General features: G+C 42.9%; 1 protein-coding gene across 8 annotated transcripts in view; it reads right to left on the bottom strand.

The window, feature by feature from the left end:
* The window catches only part of strbp (spermatid perinuclear RNA binding protein), a 79,291-nt gene that overhangs the window by 44,325 nt on the left and 9,160 nt on the right, over positions 1-25,806 (bottom strand). For 7 of the 8 annotated variants that reach the window (XM_086152431.1, XM_086152430.1, XM_086152433.1 and 4 more), the window contains exon 2: positions 13,181-13,261. The gene's annotated coding sequence lies outside the window, so the exon portion shown is untranslated. Of the gene's footprint in view, positions 1-13,173; positions 13,262-25,806 lie in introns of all 8 variants that reach the window. The other variant, XM_086152432.1, reaches the window with a different exon arrangement.

Raw genomic sequence — 25,806 nt, 5'->3', positions numbered from 1 at the left:
CTGCAAACACAGCAGTATGTGAGAAATGTGATTGAGCTGGTAGCTGCCCTGACAGGAAACAAAACAGACTTTCAGCAGGCAAGATATAAAAAAAGGTATTATAATTACAGTAATTTCTGTGCTCTTACTTCATCCATTTCTGCATAATAGCCCATCAATTGAATAAATAGGGAGAACACTGCATCTGTTGTGTGGAGTGGCTGAGACGCCATACTGTCAGGGGACAGAGGCTGGGGGTGGGGGTTGTTAGATAGGCGTGATTGGTAGCCTTTCCTGAGGCAGACCCACGCTACATCATAATCCCAACTTCAATTTACACCTGGTCTGGATCTGGGGAGACAGTGTAAACGCCAGTCAAGGAGACAGATTTAGCCGGAGAGAGGAGAGAAGACTGGGGAGCATGCTGAGTGAACACTGGTGAGAGAAATTGGACAGGAAGATTGGCAAAGGACAGGCGAAGGGTTAAACTACAGGAAGAATACAACTTGCAGAAGGGGGCACAGGTGAATCAGATAAACAGCAATGCCGGGTATTGAGCAGGCCCACAAGGCACACAGCCGCTCTTTATTTTTCCTGACACTGCCTATCCAAGCCACCAACCCCTGGCCTGTGATTCCAACAATTACCTCCCTAGCATACCTGCAAGCAGCCATGCCTGTATCTCGATGCTTTGTTTGTGAGGTACATTGGAGCCTACAGGCCTCTTCCAACATGAACCCCCTCCCAAGAATACATGATCAGAGCCCCATGTGGATGACAACAGACAGACACACACACACACGCGCACAGGCACAGGCATAGGAACAGGCAGACACAAATAAGCCACCAAGATGAAGAATAAATGAAGAATAACATGCCAGAACCTATCGGATTCTCATTGTCAGAGCAACTCAATGATACAATAACCAATGGTCTCTATTTGTTTCTCTTCGATAGCCCTCCTTACAATAACAATCTTTGTTTTAAATACCCCCTCCCCACCCACAACCCCCTTATCAACTAAAGAAACAAAACAGTAGCAACAGACATTACAGTTCGCTCTTTTCTTCTCTTGCGGAGACTGATGGCATGGTTTCACATGCACATATTTCTGTTGACTGTTTACTCATGAATCACCCAGTGGAGTTTTCATTTGTACCCCCCGCACCCACACCAACCACCCCTCCCCACCCTCCTCCCAAAGCATTACATTTCTCCATCTATTCCTTCTCAACTGTTTCACACACACTTCCCTCTCATATCCATCCTCCATTATTCACCCCCTTTTCTCATTGGCTCCAACATTCATTAATGGGCGTTTGTATGCATTTTCTCCAGAGAAAGAAGTGGGGGTGCTTGCAGAGACCCTGCCTCATTAAGACCAGGTAGCTCATCCAATTACCATGTGCACATAGACAAATTTACATATGACACACACACACACACACGCACGCACGCACGCACGCACGCACAAACACATGCACAAACACACGCACAAACACACGCACGAACACACACACAGGTAGCTGCATGTACGCCTTCATTCACACATCAGTTTGGTTTTACGGTTAATGGATATATTTCTGCAAAAACCTGAACCATGAGGGACAAGACGAACACTCATGCCCAGTCCTCCTTTTCACCGAGAGCTGGTGATTAGATCCCGTTTTCCCCGCAGAGATGAAAGGCATCAGGCGGAGGATAAGTAATGAGGGATTTGGACTGATTGAAAGATGAAGGAGAGATACCAAAATGGAGAATGTGCTGAGATGGCCCTAAGCATCAATTTACACCTTTCTCATCTGATAACCGTCAAATCAGATGAGCTGTGTAGGAGACAGAGAGACTGGAGGATTACGAAAAGCTAGCACAACAACGGGAATTAGCGACAGATGAGGTGCTTTTGAGAAAGATTTCTCTTTTCGATATTCCATTGTATGTTTATTGTTATCATGTCACCCGGTTTTCTGACAGTTCTGCTAGGAAACTTTTCTTGAGGCCATACAGGCAGAGGTGCAGCGGTTTGGAAGTTTGCTTACAAGGAAAGGATTCTGAACTTGTATCTATGGACCAGGAAGGGCTTCTCTGCACAGACTCCTAGTTTTTCTTTACTTATGACAAACACAAACTGAAAGTCTGCAAGGAAACTCAAACCTATTGGGCGTCTCTATATGCCATCGGGCCTGACACTGCAATCAGTTTGGGCACTTGTAGGATAAAATATATGAACCGCTGGGGAAATGGCCAAACTGGTGCTGGAACAGCCTATCTGACATAGGGCTTCACAAATTTGTCAACAGACTAAGACTTAGCAGGAGGTGGCGGAAGGAGGATGTTGCAGTCACCCCCCACATCCCCCTTTTTGAAAGAAATTTGGAGGGACAAATCTTACTCTAAGTCTGACCCCGATGTCAGGCGGAAAAGGGCTGGCTCCTGCTCCCGCCAACCTCCCGGAGGATAGGCAGTATAGATGATGAATGAGTGAATGAAAAACTAATGATGTACTGTAAAAACCATCTGCTGTGTGATTATAACAGAGAGCCTTAGGCCACGTACCGGGAAAAAGCGCCCTGCACCATTTTCCTATAGAGACTGCCTCAAACATAATTTAATTTATAAATATGTTCATTATCTATTAACCACCTGATCCGGAATTATCTGACAGTGGTTGTTTTTATTCTATATATATATATATATATTTTTTTTTTTTTCAGTTTTGCTTCTGAACTCTCACACGGGCAGATAAGACTTTCTGCAACTTTCTGACAGCAAAAAATAAATAAATAAATAATTTAGATATAGGTTTCTAATTATTTTAATTGTAAAGGGGTGCTACGTGAATATGATGTACTAAGATGGCTACTTTCATTTCATTGAATACATAACATCTTTATTCAATCCAGCCACTGTTTAATCCATTTTGCTCTCTCACCAAATGACTAGTGTCATAAAGAGAAGGGAACAATCAATACCCAACATATTAAAGTCAACCTTCCAGGAATTTGACAGACAAGATGTTTCAGGCCCTGGAGAGGGTCTATCCTCTTAATATTCCAAGATCACCGAGGGCATCAAATATATATCTGGAGTAGGCAGATCAACAGCTTGGTAGACGACTCAAAGATAAACAACAGTCTTTTTTGTGGGGTAATACTGCCCTTACAAAGCTGGGGGCAGGGAAAACCCTTAGAAGCCTAAAATCAATGCTTTTATGGATGTAAACATGGAGAAAACCACTGGTGCCACTTAAGAACAGGACAGCTGGACCAGACTGTGTCTGAAAACAATCGTAGACCCTCCCCCTCCGGCTGTGGGATCACTTTGAACAGATGAAACCAGGATTAAATCATAGCAGAACAATGAGAGAAGTACTGCAAAGGAAAGGACGGAGTCAGGGTCCCAAGAGCCCCATGTCACCTGTCAAACGGATTTAGCGAAACGCTGCTAAGCGGGAGAGTGGCTTCACGGTGCAGATGGTTAATGACCCGTTGCTCCTAAAGCCACTGAAGACTTTCTCAAGAGTTAATGAAATGGGGATAATCTTCAATGCCCAAAACAGTTACCTGGTCTCAACATAGTCATTTTCTATCGCTAAAGGCAAAACGTGAAGGCGGTAAGACCTTGAACAAGCCCAAGGGCGGCTGCACCGATGCAGCTTAATGGACAGGGATGCTGGGTTTCCGACTAATAACAAGCTGTGAAATAAGTTGTGTAAAAAAAAAAAAAAAAAACAAACAGCCAATACTCCCGAATGATAAATAATGATTTTAGCGAAGCCTCGTCCATTAAAAGCTGAACATGTACACTTCAATTACATTAAAAATTCACCGGTCTTTCGTTCTCTCTCAGATCAATGATTGTCTCAGATATCCTGTACCACTCAGGCTGTACTTGATCTCGAATCCATTCTGACAATGCGCAGAGATAAATTATAAAAAAAAAAACAACTGTCCCAATACTTCAAGAACATATTTATACTTGCATGTCTGTGAGGTATTCTCACCCTTCATTCCCCAAAAATGAGCCTCAGAGAGTCCATGTCCTCAAATGACAGCAAAAAAATGAGCAGGTGTGAAGTGCTTGATATTTCTGGCACTTAAATAGAGGTATTATTCTCAGCTCGTTCCAGACCACAACTCTCATTTCTCCTCACCAAACCAATTCCAAACTGAAGTATTTTCAGCCTCATGTACGCCAAAGAGCAATGCTATTTTATACTCTTGTAGTAGTAAAGGGCTTGTGTGTTTGGCTCCCCGGGTTACTGGCGCCATGATGTTTGCATCTGGGAAAACATCTGCAAGTGTGTGGTAATGAGCAGGACAAACACACAGCGGCAGATGTAAATAATGAAACTCTCAGGACCAGGTGGCAGTAATAAACAAACCGAATGCAGAATCATGTTTCCATTTTCCTGCTTCAAACTGCCTCTGTGGTTGAGATGCGCACTCTAGGGGTAAATAGTCGCCAGCAATCTGAATTGCCATGATTTTGTGTTTTACTAGTATGAGACGGAAGGACAGGGATGTAGTCAGTCTCAGATGGAGCTTTCCAGGAAGCCCGGGCACACTGAGCCAGGGGGAATGACAGATATAGATGTAGAAAGACAGAAAAAAATCTTATGTTTGTCATTCCTCTCCTGAGGAAAGGACTAAAACTTGCTCCGTGGTTCCAAAGAGAGAGTAAACAAGAGAGCAGACTTCCTCTTAATATAAAAAGGCATGGCTGTATTTCAGAAAAAAAGAGGATCAAGATTCTCTGCCAAGAAAGTCATGTTTCCTTACAGTTTGTCTGTGGGTCGGGTTTGGAATAAATCAGTAAACAAGGAAGCAGTGAGGAGGGGAAAGGACTTGGCACATGATTGTAATGGGAAGTCACTGACTCGGCTGGACGGGTGGAAGCCTGCGCTCTATGAGCGTCCTTATAATCTGATTTCATAAATGTGCAGCAACTGCTCCACTAATAGCTTAAAGTGGTGGTTATTAGCAGACTATGGAAATGCCTTGTCAGATGAGAGCACACATATGCAAATATAGATGTGGGCATGAGCAAGAATCATTTACGCAAACCGATATATATCTTATGAAGTTACAACATCCACATGTAGGTGTGTGCACACATTGCCTGACCTTGTCATGATCACTCAGTCATCAATGAACAATCCTGATGTTGTTGTGCAAAGTATTGATCCTATCCTAGCAATGAAAGGAAAATCCAAAAAAGGTTGATATGTCCAGGGCCAGACAATAATAAGCCCATATGATTAGTTGTCTATCCAAACTTAAAGTTATGATAATGCTATCTGAGGCAATGGAAGATGGGCACCGATAGCCCATGTGCTGTGAATGCCCTTTGCAACTGCATATCAGCTGATAATATTACCATGTGTCCCTATGGCTGCATTTAGAGACCCAACAAAGGAAAATGGGCCACAGCGTCTCGCTAATCCCCAAATTATCATTTCATATCACGTGGCTAATCAAAGCGGTGTCGGTATTTATGATCGTTTTGTTTTTTGTCCTTCCTTTTTAGTGATCATCCTGGGCTCATGCTGCCGCGAAGACATGGTCGAGAGGAAGTATAGATATTATCTGCATTATGTCTCATTAATGCAGGGCGATGCAGCAGGTTTGGCACGTGCTGAAGGGACAGAAGAAAGGACAGTGGGATATCAGGTCACAAACGTACTAGATGTTCATCACAACAGGGGCGGTATGTGGGCTTTTGCATCTTGTTTTTAAAAGCAAGTGAAGCGTATTCCAACGCCGTGTGTAATGTTTGTAATGTGTGACTATGCTCACACTTGCAAACCCCCCCACCACCGTTCACCAATGCCCTTCTCCCTCACAGACATTTTTGGTGCATTCCTCCATGGCGCTGCTCACATTGAACACTGTACATGGAGAGTAATTAGGAACTGTGACAGCAGGCAGGACAAGCGCAATTTACAAGCCCGGAAAAACTGTCAGGAACCAGCCCATTAAGAAACACTGGTTCTTAAAGGTACGGCCCTTTGAGTTTTAGTTGTACACCCAAAGTGAATGTAGTTCATGCCCCAGTGGGTCAGACGACTACAAATTCCCTGAAGAAAGGGTAAAAAAATATGATCTCTAAATTCCTAAGCACTAAAGTTCATTTTGAGTTTGGTATGCTCAATGTTCAGACGACTGTTGTGCATACACGCCGCAAGTATTCTGTAGAATGTGGTGTGAAAACTTCAGAAAGTGAGAGTAAATGGCAATGTTTTTAGTTTGATGATAGGAGGGGTATTTTTATCTGTGTCACACTCTCTGAAATGCAGTGGTGGTATGTGAAAACTGAAACTCTGAAACTTGTTTTTAAACTTTAATGGAAGCTGAAAAATAATAAAAATTTATACCAACCCGCAGTAGCTGGATGGGATGGCAAAAACATTTTTTTCTTGGCAGAGGTAAAAAAAAAAATCCATTGGTAGCTGATTTTATCTCCGCATAGTCATAATTAAAAATGGAGAAAGTTTCATGTGCCCAGATTTCCTGCTGACCTCTGACCTCTTTCTGATGGTTTGCCTGTACATCTGTCTGATGACCTACTGTTCACCTACCTGCCCACATAGATCCAAGACGTCTGTCACAGGCTTGAGTTATCATATTTTTGACTGATGAATTAACTGGCACACACACACACACACACACACACACAAACACACACACACACACAATCGTGCTTTCTTGCGTCAGTATAGGGAATAAATAGACTATCACTATGCAAGAACTGAGACGCACTCTGTTTGTGTGTTTATGTGTTTCTGTGTGTGTGCGCATGTACGTGTGTGTGTGCATACACACTAGTAGCGTCCTGGTCACTGCAGGAATCAGCACAGCAGGAACAGATGGTCCTGCCAGAGCTCTACTGAGGCTCCATAGTCAACTGTGTGCGTATGATGACTGGTGAATGTGCTTGGAGTGCACGTGTATGTGCGCACACATACGAGTATGTGTGTGCGGTCTCCTTTGTATTTGCCTATACTAACTTTGCAAACATCTACTGTGTCACTTATTGTTGCGGTGTAATAGATATCTCAGTAGTCTTTGGCCTACTTGTGTGTTCCATTGCCACTCGGGAGCCCACCTGCCCACCCCTCTTTGTGTGCCGAGGTGGTTTGTACGTATCTAACTGCTCATAAACACATTCCCACATAAACGGCAGCTGTCAGGGTATAAAAGGGGTCACTGCTGCATCCAACTAAAACTATAAATTCTAACCAATTGCACAAGTGTGAACAAAATGACTGGAAGGTGTTGTACGTTCACCTACACAGTTATTCAGCCGCCCCGAGGCATGTAATACAATGAAAAAGTCATGGCATCGAGAAGTGTAACAAACATTTGATGTTGAAGGATTTCATAAATCAAAAGTCCAATACTGGTGCAACAGGAAGTGGAAATTTACAAGTGAGCACTTTTTCAGTTGAAGAATTTCCTGAAATATGAAGCAATCCAACAAGGGATATTTGAGGCTGTGCAAAAACAAGTGACAACAACGGTGACAGCTACTGTGACCAGACAAGTCAGGGGTTCAACTGAGAACTGGTATATAACATCGACCATCTGCAGAACATGTTAAATATTTAAAACTAGAGTTAGAGTAAGTCTGTTCGAGAGAAATACAATGGGGATACATAAATCCCAAGTGTGTCTATTATGACAATAAAATACTTTGGGATGTGCCAGACAATTTATATCATTATGTCAACAGGCTGCCTTCCTTTTTCGTCTGAATTGCTATTAAAATCTATTGTAGTTTAGCAAAATTTCAAAATTAGTGATTGGTTGATCATTTCAAATTTCCAACTTTGTTTCCATTTGAGAAAACCTTTCAGTGTTTAAGTAGAGCTGCTGAGTGTTCTGTTCAAAACAACAAAAACATCAGGTTTGCATTGGAAAGATGTATATTTTCATGTCCGAGTGACACAGAGACATCGAATGCCTCATCGGACAAGCGTTCCATCTGAGCTGCAAAGCACTGAGAACTCAGTAGTGGCACATAAAGCCAAAGTTAAAATGTCACTTGGTGCAAAGATTAATGCTTGAGTGTCAGAAAGATGCGAATTTAAGGTCAGGGGGACAGTTGGAAACAAACTGTGCTTGCAGAGAATCCCAAGCTGTTTAGAAATCACATCCATTTCTGAAAACTCCATGACGTAACGAGTTGTGAGAGAATGAGAGCAGTCATGGCTGTCCAGATGTGGAGTAATTCCCTAATGGATTTTTACCTCGTAATACACACACACACACACACACACACACACACACACACACAAACAGGCTACTGTGCATGTGCACACACAGACACACACACACATCCTGTACTAATGCGTGGTCTCTCACTAAAGCTTCTCTTCCCCCAAAGTAATTTCCATTTTCATTAATAAAAGAATTGGTGTGGTCAAGCAGATTAGACAGGTGTATTACTGGAGCGAAGGATAGTCGCAACATTAATTTTATGAGATGGAGCTTCACTGGTATCACTTGAGCTTGTGAAAAAATTTGATCCTTAACTGTCAACAAAGCTTAGCAAGCCAATGACGTCGCCCGTCCCTTTGTGCTGCATTAGAAACGACATTGTTACCCAGACACCCCTTGATTAAGTATAACCACATCTTTCCGGGGTGTTTGTTCGTGTGGTTCACCGACAACTATATCACAACATGCACCAACCAGAGCTTGCTAACCTTCCCAAGTCCATCCCAATGTCCTTGTTGCTGTATGTGCCGCCTACCCCCATGCAAACTTTCATTTGCAAAGCTTTTTTGGTCTCACCTCCTCCTCCCAAGTCAAAGCAAAGATCTTCCACAGGTGCTTTCATGGTAACCCAGAGAATCAGACCTGCAGTCTCAGGAAATCGCTGACCCTTCCTCCTGTAGCCCTATTTCCCCCCAGTACTTCTACTGTATTACTGAAACCACTAAAATATTTCCACCACCTTCCAGAAATGACATGACATTTACGCTCCTTCCCAGGGAAATACGCACGTGTAAATCAGGTGTGTTCTTTGATCCATAAACAAAATAATAACTTGTGTATATTTGCAGCCAAGCTAAAATGTGCAGATCTGCTAGCTCTGTTTCTGTCCAACCCACTTCTACATCAGCGCCACCTTAATGCGAGCTGATCAGTGACTCCATTCATTCCGGGTCAATTTGGGCAGTGTGCTCGATATGGCTGTTTCATTACGGACTTCCTTCCTGTCCGTCTCTCTGACTCAGGAGAGAAGACAGACTTACTGAGGGGGGAGAGAAGGAAGGAACGGGAGGAGTGATTTCAGTGAGTGGGTGTGTTTGTGTACGCAGAGTGGAGTGGGGGAGAGGAAGTAAAAGCCCTCAGAGGTGAAAAGCAAGGGATATAAGAAGAGGAGAGGGCTGCAGTGAGTAGAAAACACACACGCACGCACGCACGCGCGCACACACACACGCGCACACACACACACGCACACACGCACGCACGCACGCACACACGCACGCACGCACGCACACAGATCAGGTTCAAAGCATGATAAGATAGACAGATGGAAGAAACCAACCCATGACTGAGGTCAGACTGCACCAGAACATGGCTCTCTGCTGAAAGTTGCTGTTTTTGGTTTCAATCGGTCCGTTTTGGATGGCGATAAATGTGGAAGTAAAAAAATAAGAAAAGGAGATGGTCATGAAGAAAAGATGGGACAGAGGCTCGTAAGAGGAAATCATGAAAACAATCCAGACTTCACTGTGCCTGTTTAATGTTTTACAGCATATAGCTTATTCCTTTTACGTTGGTATCTAATTCAGCCCAGTATCAAGAGTAAGATAAATAGCCTGTAAATGGTCCTCGTTAGCACCAGGTTTACATTCTGACATCCCAAACTTTACCTGTTTCTGTGCTAGTGCCCAGAGAGATGCATCACATTGCAACAAAGCGAGAGACAAAGGAGGGGAAAGGGAGTCAGAGACTCAGCTTCCTTCAACTTTTCCCCTTGGGACTGGTCGCCATGGCTACAAAAGCTTTTTTTCTCCCAGCTGAGCATAGGACAAATATAAAGAGTAAGACAGATGCACACGCACGAAAAGACATACACACACAGGAAGAGAAGCCCGATAACACGGCAGCACAGAGATACTGTCATGCCAGGTTGAAAGTGAGTTTTATGTAAATGCCGATAAAGCGCAGTATTGCATCACAGCGCATCAGCGCATCTATACGATTCCTTCCTTAGCTGTCAAAGATACACAATCGGGGTACGATTACAAGAATGTTTCTCCTGGCATGTTGATGAGCTAACAACGGCACTCAATCAGCGAAAGAAACCAGGGTTGTAGGCAGGGGGAATAAAAAGAACAAAACAAAATAAACAATCACCCAGTGCACACTCCGTGCACTCTGTGGTCTTCAATGGGAAAACAAGAAACCAAACGGCATTGGGGATCTTATCAGCTCGCCTTAGGACCACACAATCGGTCTGCATCTATATTTCAAAAGCTACGGAAAACCGTGACAATGGACCTGGATGATCCAAGATTAGCAGGGGGCACTTTTGATGAGCGAGACTGGTCGGAGGGATCAGATTCCAAAGCTAGCAGGCTAATGGCCTAGCCACCTCAGGCCAATTTGTAAGGTCATTAACACGCCACCGTTGTCTCTTTGCACCTCGGAATGAAATGCTATTTTCCACAAATGATCTGTTGAGAGACTTTGTTGAATTTAAGGAAATAAAGACTCCTTTGTATATGCAGGTCGCTGTTTGATATGTAGATGGGAAACGCGTTTCCATGCCAGGGCTCGGCATTATTTATTTATCTACTTCGTATCTGCAGTTTGCTGATGATGTGTGCTCGTGAAAATTGCATGAGGATTAAAATGCTGCTCAACACAAACGCGACTCTTGTATTTCCCCCCTCTCTTTCTCTCTCTCTCTTTCTCTCTCTCCCTCTCTATCCGGCAGGTTCGTCAATATTTTAATCAAGCACAGACGTCGTTGCCGTTGATAAATTGTCCACAGACACTGAGGGGGCTCGTAGGGGGGCTTGTCGACGCTGTTTGCGTTCGCCTTCGTGTGTTTGAGCTAAAAGGCGGCGAGAGAGTGTAAGCAGGAGAGAGAGTGAGAGAGAGAGAGAGAGAGAGAGAGAGAGAGAGAAAGAGAAAGAGAGCGAGGGATGCGCTCTGCTAAGCTTACCAGCAAAGTCACTGCTTTCTCAAGGACACTGCGGCTAAGGGGCAAGAAAGGCAGAGGGAGTGACGGGGGGACAACACAGGGTTGAAGCAGGGAAATGTAGACATTTAGAGAAAAAACACTCAGTGGGATAGAAGAGTAAGAAGAGAAAACTTGGTGGAGGAGAAAGATATCCAATTGTGAGGAAATGACTTATCAAGACTACAGATCTTTTCCATTGCCCCAGCACTCCAACATCGCTCTCTGGGAGTCTTAATCTAGAAAGTATGAGGAAATCCCTTATTTTACTAAAACTTGGTTTGGTATATTTTTGATATAGTTAAAGAGAGAAAGTTCCCAATTTCCCTTCCCTGTGGTGAAAAATAAATTGAGTGGCAAAATAAAAAAATAAAACATTCAGTTTCAGATAAATGAATCTGAAATGATTTTCTGGCAAATTCTAAAGGAAAATTACATTCCAGGTGGTTCTTCAATAGCTCTTGAGTAATTAAATTATCAAGTAATTCAAACAAATAATGAGGCAGTTTTAAAATCAAGACTTTCTATTTCAGTGGCACTGTCACTGACTAAATGGACTAATTTGACAAAGTGAAGGTTTAGACCACACAGGCTCCACTGAGGGGTCGACAGGGCGAGCATCAGAGCTAAGCAACTTTTTTTTTGGTTCAGCCTCACCACCAATTCACCAAATCCTCAGGCACAATCAATTATTTTCACAAGCAGGACACCAAAACACCCCTGCAAAGATCTTACTGAGGAAGGCAACCGGGTGAACTGCATGAAAGCTGCTTTGCATAAGCAGACGTCGCTGAAAGCAGCGAGTGAGCTCTGAAGCCCCTGACCCAATGAGATAATAAAACTTCTCAGCATACATTCGTAATTTAGGATCTGGTCGCAAGGACAGGGGAATCTGGCATGGTTTAGATTTGCAGATGGGCCAAGCAATGATATACACTTGAAGGGTAGAGTACAAGTATACATTAACAGCAGAGCAAAAGGATAGAAGGTAGCTTGAGGTAGCGGTTCAGTACCGGTACAGTGGATGTCTAACAGAACTAGGAAGTAAGACAGAGAAGCATTTGGACAGGAGACATAAACATTGCGGTATTCTGGAAGGTGTCAATCACGCACTTTACACTGGCTTTTGCCAGTTCTACAAAAATCCAATCTCAATTAGAACAAGTAAATGTCAACCCTGCGAAGTCATTTGAGATGATATTAATAAAATAAAGGAAACAAAAATCAAAAGCCTTTTGTAGTCTTCTCTGCTGCTGACAAAAAAAATCCTCCAGATGTCAAGTTTGACACTGAGCGGTTGCTATGGTTTTGCACAGCATGTGGCATTTACATGCTAATGTGAGGAAGCGGAATCTGTGCCGGTCTGGTTTTTCAGGAGTCAAAATTTGTTTATTTACAACATGCAAGGACAAAAATAAATAAAAAATGAAATCTCTGTGCTTTCACGTCGCTCTCAAAGTTGTTAGGCACAAAAACGGCCTCAACTGCGGAGGATTTCTCTTGGGGAAATGTAGCGTGACGCATCGCAGAATGCTATGCCAGCTATGCCGGATGAATACCCTTAACATTCTTGAAAGGGAAAATAGTAACGACTCCTTCCAATTAAACGCTAGCTTGGAACAGAAAGGACGAGTAAACACACATGCAAACACATACACACACACACACACACACACACACACACACACACACACACATACCAGTCTGTCCTAGGCTAAACAGGGGTGTGAATCAACCTTGCTGCTTTGGGCTTGTGTTTTTTTCTGGGTGATTGGGATGCATTTTTAAATAACCAGGTCCAAGCAGGCGCAGAAAACAACATAAATAAACGCACACACGCACGCACGCAGGCACGCAGGCACGCAGGCACGCATGCACACACACACACACACACACACACACACACACACACACACACACACACACACACACACACACACACACGCACGCACACACAATTCATAGTGAGACACGGGTGTTTTTTGTCCTCACCACTCACCTCTTTCCAGTCCTCACGTTTGTTTACCAGCCCACTTTTCAGCCAGGACTCACTGTGTCACAGCAGGCAGGGGTTCAGTACCTGAGAAGACAGTTCAAAGATTGCTTAAGATTACCACAGCCGCATTTAAGACCTGTGTTCAGATTATGACCATGTGGGGGGGAAGGGAGTGGGGTGGAAAAATCATCAATTCTATCTACCGGGAAGGGGTTGCGGAAGAGAAAGAGAAAGAGGAAGAGAAGAAATTGTTCCCCACTCATAAACACGGGGGGGGGGGCAAATGCAGCAAGGGAACAATGCCTGAGGAAGATAAGGAAGGAAAGAGTGGATGATGAAGAAAAATAAAGTCAAGAAAAGCCATAAATACAGAGGAGACCCCTGAGCTAACTGGGTGCCTGGACACTACTTACAGAGAAGAAAGGGGCCTTAGAGCAGCTCTTGCTCAGAGCCTTTGCATTCAAAAACACCTGCCACCCACACACGTTTGAGTTTTAACACATAAAACAACTTCCCGCACTGAGCATCCACGACTTCCCGATGTTCTACTTACAGCACCGTGCAAAAATAGGGCGAACATACAAAACATGTTTTGTGCATAATTTTCATTTACTATCTTTGTGAACTGCAGTCAACAACAACAAAAAGTCTTCTTAACCTCACACTCCGCCAGCATAAGACAAAATGATCCGCTGAGATGCTAAGGTTGTATCCCCACAATAGATCATAATCCCATCACAAACCAATATTTAACCATGAAAACGCAACCATGGACACAAGACGTGGCAATGGAGTAAAGCGCAGGTCAGTTTATAGCTTTAAGATTGAGTAAAATGCTCCTCCTTTTTTACCAAGTTAAACATTTCATCAACTCACGAACCAGACGGAGGCATATAATAACTCGGCGGACACACTGTAAATCAATGAAAACAAGTCCAATTACTTGGTTACTGGATATTTAAGACTAAAATCAAAGGTCCCATGAAACCACAAATACATTTCTGGGTTTTAACAAAGAGGTCATGGCAATTGATCATCGCTGCGTTATTTGAACAATAAGCAATGTCATTCTATTGCAAATGATTAGAAGCGAAGCAATAAGAAATATATTTATTGGTAAATAATGGCTATGTGGGGTACAACATTCACTTATTATTCAATTTATTTGCTGCATCTAAAGAATAAAGTCAAAAGCATCCCAAGCAAGGTCAATGACTATGTTGAAATAATGCTTTGACTGGAGAATACTCCACCCGTCAAATGTCAAATTCAGCAACGCCGCACTATCACTAGCAACTTGAACTGTGTTGTTGTGAGTCCGGATTGCCTTGTTTCATAACCATGGCATTATTATGTGCATGTTTATGTAATGAGCCAAAGTTGTCTACAATGATTGAAAGTTTTAATGCCAAAAATCCTGTTACTTTCTCTCCTTACATTATTATCAAAATAAATATTCACTGACTCTTTCAGTAGCTATTCATTCCTTTAAAACACCACTCCACAAAGCCCATTCTTAGCGCACCCAGAACACATCACATTTGAGAAAAGCTTAGTTTGGTGAAACACAGTACTCCTGGCCAAGAGTACAGTGTCAAGTATTTTAACAGGTGTAACTTACATTACTCTGAGGTGAAATGACATTGAAAAAAAAAAAAAAATCACCATTCCACAGGTATGACATCAACGGTACACTGCTAGATTGGACTTGTCTCATTATATGAATCTATCATTTGCACGACTGTAGGCAGAAGCTATGGCAAAAACGTGGCACCACTGCCAACATGTTGCAGTAGGCTTATAAATCTACTCATGATGTCTACAAGATGAGTAAGTAGATTAGCAAGTCTTGTAAACAAACCAGGACCTGCTCTGTGGGCCCAGGTAGCCACACCCGATCCTTAACTCACAGCGGCTAAACCTGCTCCACCCAGTTTGGGCGGTTCTGTGAGAACCACGCTTGTCTTCACCACATTGAAAGTGGAATGCAAATACATTTAATTTCTCTTGTCATTTTTCCTCTCCCAAATCCCTGTATCTGTGCACATACTCACTCCACGCCAAGCTGATTTTGACCCGGATGTTTTCATGTACAACCAATGAATCAGAGGTGTCGATGAACCCTGGACACGACCTCCAGCAACGCCCTGCCCTCAACGCTCCAATCTCTTGCAATCACAAAGCCAAAAAAAATAGAAGGTACGTTAACTGCCGTTTGCTGCTCTGAAAAGAGATGACACTCTCACCAACCAACACCCAGATCTGGAGTGGGTGTTGTTTGGGAACTGTGGACACATTACTGTGCAGCTGGACAATCTGGTTCCCAATGCAGTCTTACATTAAACCTCTGTGAACCTCGGCAGTGTTTTTCCTAATGCGGCATGCCAGTTCAGAGAGTAGATGAGCGGGGCTTTGAGGCAGGCAAATTTACCATCCCGATGTTAGACCAATGTGTGAGTGTTGAGTAACGATGAAACTCATATACAGTGGCGAGGAAACCCCACAGTTGCTGGACTGATGGATAAGAATGCTGAGAGATGAAGAAGAGAGATGTGAACAATGGCAAAGGTTAGCTTGTTATCCTGCAAGCGAGGATTAGGGTGAATCCCTCTGCAGTTGGCTTGTTCAAAGCAGGACAGTAAAAGAATAATCGAGAATTTGTCTACTTGAGACTTTTCTGGTCTGATATATATATCAACAGGTTACCCAAAAGAAATCTGTGATTTGCCGATCTTTTACATGTCATTTGTTAACCGCTGACAAAGACAGAAGTTGTGTTAAGCAAGAAAGTAAACACTATCTAATGCTGCACTAGATGCATCAAGAATCAACTTGGTGCCTTTGACTCATAAATAAAAACAACTGTGTTAGTCAGTAATTGTCCTTCTTTAATAACAAAAAATACGAATACAGAAAAACAAAGTACCTCTACATGCTAACAGACTACAGTCCAGTGTTTTAGCATTGGCATAAACCATAACTTCCTGTAAAGAACAATCGACTGTTGAGATACTCCCTAATCAGTCTGCTGATCTTCATCGCTCTTTGTTTTTTATCTTCTGATCTAATTATTCAAGTTACACAGCACTGGCAAGTCACTACAGCAGCTCTTAACTGACTTTCTCCACATTATTTCATTCACATCTGACAGATGACTAAGTTGTTGGGACCTCAGATTCCTATGGGGGCCAATTAGTCAGCTCCTATTTTTCAGAGGGAAGCCTTCATACACTGGAACACTTGTGAAAGAGGTGTTTCCCCTCATGCTGAAGAATTTATTATTCAGCAGGAAGAGAATATCCTTAAAGAGCGGAACCTGGTGGCCCTCAGATGGTTCCACTGAATTGCTTACAAGACCTTGGACAGAATCACAGTAGTATAATATAATGCTACCTCTTTAATGTTCTAATGTTGTCTAATGTTGAATGTTCACACACACACATATATGCTCTTATGTGTTAAGTATCACTTGATGTCAAAAAGGGGAAACTCGATGTTTTATCAAGTTTTGACATCACTTGATGTCAAAAAGGGGAAATCACAAACTCTGTGATGTCCACTGAAGGAGCTGAACTGTAACATACACTGACTGTATCTGCTGTTCTGCTATTGTTTTAGTACTAGTAAAGGTAATCCTTAAAGTCCCCTTTTTGGTATGCAATCCAGCCAAAACTTAAATTTTCCTGCTTCTTCGTTTTTGCAGTATCACCCGTACATGTATCCAGAGTAATACAGGACACAGAAAGACTATGACATTTAAAAATCAACACACCAATGTAAATCCAAAACCCCGAGCTAATTATAAATATTTTAAATTATGTTGCAAAATGCTATCCCGCGTGCAGATAGTTTTTTCTAATTATGTTTTTTTACAGCTCCATCTCCTTCTTACTTTTCACCCGCTTGAATTACATTGGCCATCAACTGAAGCAGCCCGTGTTTAATTTCACAGGATCTCTTAATGTCAGCACTGGAAGTGTTGAGAATAACATTGCAGGCGAGATGCTTTGTGACGTCACAGCTTTGTCTTGGCACGTGGAAACACACCAACACAAACACACACACAGAATTATGGATTTATAGTAAAATCCCCAGGTAAAGTATCTTTGTTGTTTGGTCTGTGCGCCGCCTCGGCTGCAATGGCCATACAAAACAAAGGGGGTTCAATCCTGTGTCTGTGCCGACTAACAGCAATGAGGATATGAACTGCCATTTGCGTTAATTTACAACGCTTTTAGAGCAAATGCATGAAAGAGGGGCACTAAAATTTGCGGCGTACATTTTACACTTACAAACGCTTACACTTTGGGCATGACATGCTCTGTTTTTTCGCAGCAGCAGGAGCGGGAGCAAGGATCAAAGGGGCTATTGAGTCAGTTTGAAGAACCTCTGGATGTAATGTATGGTGATGTAGCTATTAGCTGGACCAGAGCAGCAGCAGGGGGTTCCAGCCAATAATAATGAAGTCTGACACCACATAAGAGTGGAATCTTCAGAGCATACGGTAACACTGACTTGATTGAATGCTTACAAATTAATTTTTCAGGGGGGAGAGAAAAAAAAGCCAATCTGGTATAACTTTTTCAGTGTGTTAATATCTGGAATTCTCAGTCTCGACGGCACATGCACAGTAGATGATCCAACGCAGTGAGACACAATCGACTGATCCGTTGGATTCCAATCTGTGACGGAAATCCTTTTAATATTCATACACTTTTAATGGTAATTTGATGACGGTCCATGACATCATTCAACATAAAGAGTTTACACGGATTCCTAATCCAGATAATCTCCATTAGGAATATATAACAATCTCCTAAATTGATTTACCACTGAGACCTGTGTGTATGTGTGAGAGAGAGAGAGCAAGAGAGAGAGCATGAGGACTGCACAAAGCCTGATACATATAAACCAAACTATAAAAACCATCCATACAAAGAAATAAATGGACATTTGGTGTGCGCACATAGCAGGATGAAGACTGCACTTACGTGACTATCAGTTCCTCACAGACAATAACTCAAGCTGTCAACTCCTGACCTTTGGTTTCTTGAGGAAATGATTAACACATGAAAAAAATATGGAACGGAGATACTGGCCTTTCAGTACAATAAGCACAGAAAGGACACCCACAGGTTTCCTCACGCTGAGAAGCACCAAGCTACGCACGCGCTCAGCGGATGGAGCCCTGTGGCTGGCTCTATTTCTTCTATTTCCGTGGTATGAGACAAGTTGGCAGATCTCAACCTCAGAATCCCAATCAGGAAATAACTGTGAGCTGAAGGTAGAGACTGAGGGCTGCTGCTGGGCAGCGTGTGAAGGATACAAGGCTGACATGAAGGCAGAAATACCAGTTTTGAAAAAAGCAGCTCTGAGGTAAACTGAGAAAGAGAAGCAGAGTGAGGGCAAGTAACACTAGGGAGCTTGTTCTTCTTCATTTTTATGGGGTGGTAAAGCTTTTCTGTGCCTCATCCGACACAACAATAGGGGGCAATTTAAGCTTACACAGACATAACCTTTGCAACGTACTTCATAACTGTCTTTATGCGCAAGGCAAATGTTATGCAAGTGAGAAATTAAGAAGTTCCTCTATTTCCACTAGTGATCAAAGGCTTCCTCTGCTTTATCCAGCAGTGAGGCGGGGAAATAAATGAATAAGGCCATTTTTCCAAGCCAAATTTTGGTACAGATGGCAACTTTCTACTTTATTCTACCCAGGATCGTCAGTCCTAAATTTATTCAGTTTATTCAGTCGAAGCTGCTGAGTACGACGCAGAGCTGGCACTCCAAACACTAGCTTAGCACAAAAGACAAAAACGCAGTGTTCTAAATGGCACATCCATACACAAACGTAATCGTGTGTTCCTTCTACGAGGCCCACATGCACACAAACACAAAAACACACACGTTAGGTCCCAGTTGCTAGTTATGAACTGAACTGGTGTCTACAAAGATGCCTCTGTTTCAAATGGCCATTCAGTTCCAGCAGTGAGAGCTGGTTTGCAGGGACCTGTGCCTGGACACAAACGTGAATTTCTTTAACTGCAGCTCTCAATGCTGAACAAAGCGACACACAACTGTTTGACTCTATAGATGGATGCCAAGTGCCACTGACACTGATGCACTGCAAGAGGAATAACTAAGATATCCTGGCTGACTGGCAAATAAAAGCTGACACTCGAAGTTCCAGTTATGACACCGGTGAGAGGCACCACCTTTGTTTATTTTGTACTCTAAAGTGGAGCCTTATGATGTATAAAGGAACCACATATACAAACATTCTATGAAATGTAAGTGTAGAGCGATAAGGACATCATGTCAAAACATCCAATTGCATAGTTTCGGTTTCTTTCTCAGTGTTAGTCCAGGCCAACTGTCAAAAATGTACACTCGGTGATTAAACCTGGCACTGTGTACGAACACACGCCTGACGTTCAGCATAATGACACAATCGTATTTCATATGAGGGCTGTTGCCGCTGCTTTGTTTCTCCCTTTCCAGGCGTTTCACTGAATTCAGCTTGGGATGCAAGTGCACGTAGCCGCATCCTTCCGTCAGCCTGACAGGCCCACAGAACGTTCAGCCTCAGTCAGTTCGAGTCATGGGTCAGAACATGAAAAATGCATGTGGACAGGAAGTGAGACACATCTTGACTTCTCGTGCTCCTCTGGCTCAAATTTGTACACGCACGTGCATGTACGCGTGCATGCGTGTGCGCACACACACACAGGCACTAACAGACAGTGAAATAGTATGGCCTTAGGCTTCATACAGGAGCTCTTAAATCCGAGCCTAGCCCAATCCTTTCCCTTCACTCTAGGTTGCCATAGTTACAGCCAGCCTTCTTGTCTTTACTTCAGGAAGGGTGAGACTTTACCACCATGTCACCGTGTGTGTGTGTCTGTGTGTTCGTGCCCCGCAATGGTGTTTTCACACCTCACCGCTTTGAACCTGGCATCCGCCGGAGACCGAAGATGAGGTCTTCTGCAGGGGGGGCTGTGAGTGTGTGTGTGTTTGTGTGTTTCTGTGTGCGCTTGTGAGGATACAAGTGTAAAGATGATCGTAGACGGGTTACACAAGACCACACACACGTATCATCACACGAACAGAAACACCAGGGGCTTCAACTGGTTGGGCCAGACTGTGCTTGCTGTCAGTCATATCAGGAAGCTTTGTTTAACGAGGTAAACAATTCAACACCGAGATCATGGCACTCCTTGCTGTGAGAAATATTTCCAAAATTAGCCTCATGAAATTGATTTTTAAAAGAGCCCATAGCTGTCCTATCGTTTTTATTAACTGTATTTTTATATCAATTTGAAAGTGAGAAAAATACTAATGTTTAGCATCTTCACCTCAATACACCAACTAAGAAGGAGGTACCACAAATGATTGCTGGATAAATGTAATGTCTGAGCCACTCCTTTGACAGGCAGATTGTATGTTGGCCAGTACTTCATTGGCGAACAATATTTATCATAATTCCTGACAAGCAACCATGTGCGAAGGTTGTAGAGATGTTAATATACGGTGCAGTACGCATCCACTGATGTTGCTCTTATGCTTTCAATCAAAATGACCATTCGAAATCCAACTTCTGTGCTACGCGGCACTCTTAAGTCCTTCAACGCTGGCGCAGAGTTTGATTTCTGCGTCAACCCCATTCATGTTGCAAATGGAAGAGCGATGTTTGTACAAAATCTTTCAAAAATAAATGGACATCTTTGACAGCTGGTGGGCCAACTCTACTCTGCAGTGCCTTTTAAAGGTATTAGCTTTAGTGTGCTAAGATGTAATGCAGCTCCAATATTAGATTTTAAGTACAAGTGGAAAGTCATTAGCACTGCCATTTTCCACTTTTCTGGTAGTGCAACTGCTCTACACCCTGCCTTTCTTCGCACCATTGTTATTTTTTGAACCCCTTAAGATGTGGATTTAATCTTTCAGTGAATGTGTGTGCGCATGCATATGTGAGTACACATGCCAATGGTGCCTGTGTCTGTGTGTGTGTGTTTTCCAGTGGATGTCAAGAAGGATAGAAACATTCAAGATCAACGTGGCAGTAAAAGTCACACCATCTGCCTGCCAACAGACAAATATAAACACACTTCTCTTACTCTGCTATTTCTTTATCTCCCAGCATCGCTACGCTTTTGCCTGTGTTCTCACACTCCGTATTCCCGCTATCCGTCATCATTAGGAGCTGAGCAGATCTCCCCCTTCCCTCCCCTCCCCTTCCATCCCTTCTCCTCTCCTCTTCTGCTCTCCTAATTCTAACACGTTTGGGTTTTTTTTTTTTTTGTTTTTTTCTTCTCGCTGTGCTGTGACAGCGCTTTATCCTTGGCTTAGTAACATTAGTTACAGCGTGCCAGGTATGACATCACTGAATCAACCAAAACAAGTCCAAACTGAAGGCAAAGATCGTACCACAGTAACACATTCTAGCACCCACGCCATTCATTAATATAAGATTTGTGTCGGTTTTGTTTTGTTTTATATCAGCGTCTATACCGAGTTGTCAAGATACCACTGTGAACCAAATAAACGCGTGAAGTCAGTGAATCTTTGCATAACTCGAAAAGGATCTAAGCCAAAAGAGATGGGGAAAAAAGGATGGTACCAGCTAGTGTGGAAGACGAGAGGAGCAGAAGGAGGCATACAGATGAGCGGAGGACAAGCGGAGGACAAAGTATTGTCTCCTGTTAATACGTAAAAATAACTCTATTGCTGCCTGGCGGAAGAGCTAAGTGGGTCACAGAATTCCCACAGAGAGGGAGAGAGCGGGGAGAGGGAGAGGTATCATTGATTTCGTCTGCGGTTTCGGTGCGATGCAGGGGTCTCTCTCTCTTTCTCGCTCTCGCTCTCTCTGAGAGGCATCTCTGTCCATGTCAGTTCTCAGTATTCTTCATCCTCCCATCTGTGCATTTATCCATCCCAGTCTGTCCTCCCTTGCACATATTTTCACCTCCCCTTTGTTCTTACCATGGTCCTGCCTCTGCCCCTCTGTTAAGGGACGTAGCATTTTGAAATGGCGATGATGATGGGATAACTGACAGACTATCTAAGAAAACTATTCACTCGGTTTATTATACAACCAATTTTTTATGTGCTGCATGGACCTGTATATCTCACCGTGGGATGTTTTCTTTACATAGTGGGATGACGAACACTCTTCAACAGTTGAGCTATTACAGTGCATAAAGAAAAATATTCCTGACAGGTTTTTCTTAATTTTAAGTGCCACTAATGCTATGCTCAATGAAAAGTGTCTTTTTACTCAACAGTTGCCAGTGGTAATAAATAAGGCTTTTTATTGACGTTGGATGCTATCGTCACGCTACATAACCTGCGCTCTGCTTGTCCTTCTACTTCACTGTACTAAATGTCCATGGGGTTCTTTTAGGTGACATTTACTCATTGGACAAGTGCTCTGGGAGTCTTGCTTAGAATTCTTGCCAACCTGCTCCGTGTGAAAACACTCTTTTATGCATTATTTTATGCATTCACATGCCCAAGCTTGCTATATTGCAATGCTTTTGTTACCTAAATGATACCATCTTCCCTGATAATACATATAATTGCCCATTAGGTGAACATATAGATCTAAACACATTTTAAAAGCTTGAAATGATGAAAATGAATAAATAAATGAATGGGTGCTGCTAAGTGCTGATAAGGTACGGGTACAGCCCCTTCCTCAAGGGCTGACAAGGTGGAACGGAAATAGTCTTAGCTGACGAAGACATACAGAGGGAAGGGCTGAGCCACCATCATCATCACCACCTTGAGGCTATGTCAAGCTGTGCTTGTGTTCCTGACATGAGGATGCATTGAGGGAAGGTCTGCGTTGTAAAAGAGGCACGTGAAAGTTGAATAACTCCAGTGTAACACCTACAGCCCAGCATTGATAACAGTAACAGTCAGGTGACTATCAAGATAAATAAACCTGCAGATAGTCAGACCTTTCCTCACTTTGCTGTTATCTTTCTTGAACCAACCAAGTCAATCTCAGAGAATGACCTCAGCCACCGTAGGGCAAAGGTCTTCCTTTCAAAATAAAGTAACGCTCATTGTTATGTCAAAATTTAGTCAAATACAATGCAGGAGATTTTCTGTGTGTTTGCAGCACTGCGGTATCAGCAGTGGGTTCTAATTTTAAGTTTGAGAATTCTGTAGCATAAGCAATGCAAATACCTTCCTTTTTATTCTAACCCCTAAGGATGAAAGTTGCAATAAAGATTTACGAGTGTCTGCTATAATTCTGTGTGGCCCTGACACTGCCAAAGTCCCACGGCTCATGACATCATATTTCAACACCTCCCTCCTACTGACATCTAACCCAAGAGAAAAGTTGTCAAATGGGTAGTGTAACAAGTAGTTCACTTTAAACATCTTTAAGGAGACAGCCTTTGGTCACAGATACACAATGGCTTTATGTACTTCTGTGTGTGTACACATATATATACAGTGCATATATATACACACCCACATACACACAATCTATTTTATAGTCAGCATATATATAGAAAACCAGCCCGAAGAAAAGAAAACAACAGTTCACTGGAGTGTCATTCAGGTCTTGAAATACTAACACACCAGTCACACTGCCACCTGGTCAATACATTTATTCATGTAATGATTGACACGGAAAGAATACCGCGTCTGCAACAGCGCAGCGTAAGATAAATATGGCTACCTCGGCATAAGGCTGATAGCGAGCAGAAAAGCAGGGATGTGAAATCGAGACGTTCCAATCGAACGGTGACGGCAGATGAGGGATGGGAAAAAAGAATATTGTATTTTACAGGCTAATGCATTAACTCGCAACAGGGAAAATGCGGTTTTGCTCGAGCGGAGCAGCCAGTCCATTCTGCATGTGTCCGGAGGTATTTAAACAGGCCAAACCTCCTAATGGTCAATACACAGTAGTAATTTCTCTATCCCTTGTTCTCTCATCACTGCATTGTGCTAATCCGCTAATGCTGATTAAAAGTGCAGGCTGTTGCCTATCTCCAAATCAATATCCTAATTCGGGGAGAGAGAGCTGTGGGAAAAATATGGAGTACTGGTTTGGATAAGATCTGGACTGTATTTGCCCACTTATTCAAAGGCTGATCTATTTTTCATGGAGTGGTGATTTCATTTAGGGGATCATTTGACTTGGGCTTGCTGCCTTCTTGGGTCACTCAGTCCATTACGCCTTGCCTTTAGGACCACTGGAACAGTCAAATTTCAAAAGAGGTGCTCCACACACTCTAAGGGACTCACTGCTCTGTCAGTCAAGAGAAACACTTCGGACAACTCATTTCCAGATATCCCACCTGCCCCCCGCCCAGACATTTGTCATTTCCTGGCAAGTTGTTTACGGCTTCTCACTTACAGGCTATCTTCTCGCTATAATGAAATGACCTACCCGTGATAGAGGTGACAGCAGTATTTTATTTAGCAGCTAATACAGAAAGGAGGGGCAATCAGTACTCCTTCTAGAAAAAGAGAATTTCAGCACCATGGACAGTAATCATTCCCGGGGATCCATAGTACACTGCTAGTCGGTTCTGAACAGATCAGACCTACAGGAAGTTTATTTGAAAAAGATACCCCAGACAGAATCAGATAGATAATTTTAGATGGACTGGTCTGAAATGTATGTAGTTGAGACGTACAAATCACAGGGCGCATTTAGAGCATGTTGAACAAAAAGTCTGGATTCAGAGGAAAACCATCAAGGATTACATCACTTAGATATCAAAACCAACTTAAAAAACACAACACTAAGGAACTGAGGGGCACCTCAGTCCAGTGAGCAGACCATGACCCTGCCAGGGACAGAGTCAGTGAGAAAAGTGTCTGAGTCTTTATCCAGAAGGCTCCCACTACAAAATCATGACAATAGCTGTGCAGTCCTCCAAGTGCTGCAGGAACTGTTAGCCCTCTTATGCTGCCCTGTCTCAGGAACAATAAATCTTTCCTAAAGGCCGGCGCTCATTGATAACCAGAGTCATGCTGACAATCACTCAGCCCCAGACAATTAAGTCCAAGCTGACGGTGTCACTGCCAGGCTTAAATGGCACCTTATGTTTGTTTGCTGTAGCGCTCGTCTGAATAGTGACAGATCACTCAGTCTCCTTCTAAAACCAAATTGGATCTCATTATGAGGGCCTGTCGATCTCAGCAATTTACATCTGTCGGGATCCAATTACAAGTGCACCCCTTCGTTCTAAAGCCAGCCAAATATGTGTTGGTCTGGCAAGATACGGTTTGGAGACGGCTGCGTGGGAGCTTCCAGACGGCTGTGCAGTCCCGGCTGAAGAGAAAACTCGGCAAGCTGGATTTCTTTATTCCAATAAGATGCATCCTTCTTAACCCCGAGTTCGGTGACAAGAGGAGTCAAAAATACAGATTATCCTCTAAGCCATGGTGGGTAGAAAACAACCTGCTGTAAAATAGCATGGCAGGAGTACTATTCTGAACACTGAATGACTTGGTTAAAATAAAGAAAAAGACAATTAACATGTCTTTTTTTTAATTGGTCTTCAATACATTGTTAATATGAATTGTTTTACTCTCAAGTATACCAGGAATGTGTGTAATAATGCTTAACCGCTTTACACAATCAGAGTCAAACATGC

The sequence above is a fragment of the Fistularia commersonii genome, chromosome 9, assembly GCF_037954325.1.
Source record: "Fistularia commersonii isolate RoL2024-O1a breed Wild chromosome 9, RoL_Fcom_v1.0, whole genome shotgun sequence".
Taxonomy (NCBI): Eukaryota; Metazoa; Chordata; class Actinopteri; order Syngnathiformes; family Fistulariidae; genus Fistularia; species Fistularia commersonii.
The sequence above is the reverse complement of the archived record's forward strand: the minus strand, read 5'-3'. Positions and strand labels throughout refer to the sequence as shown.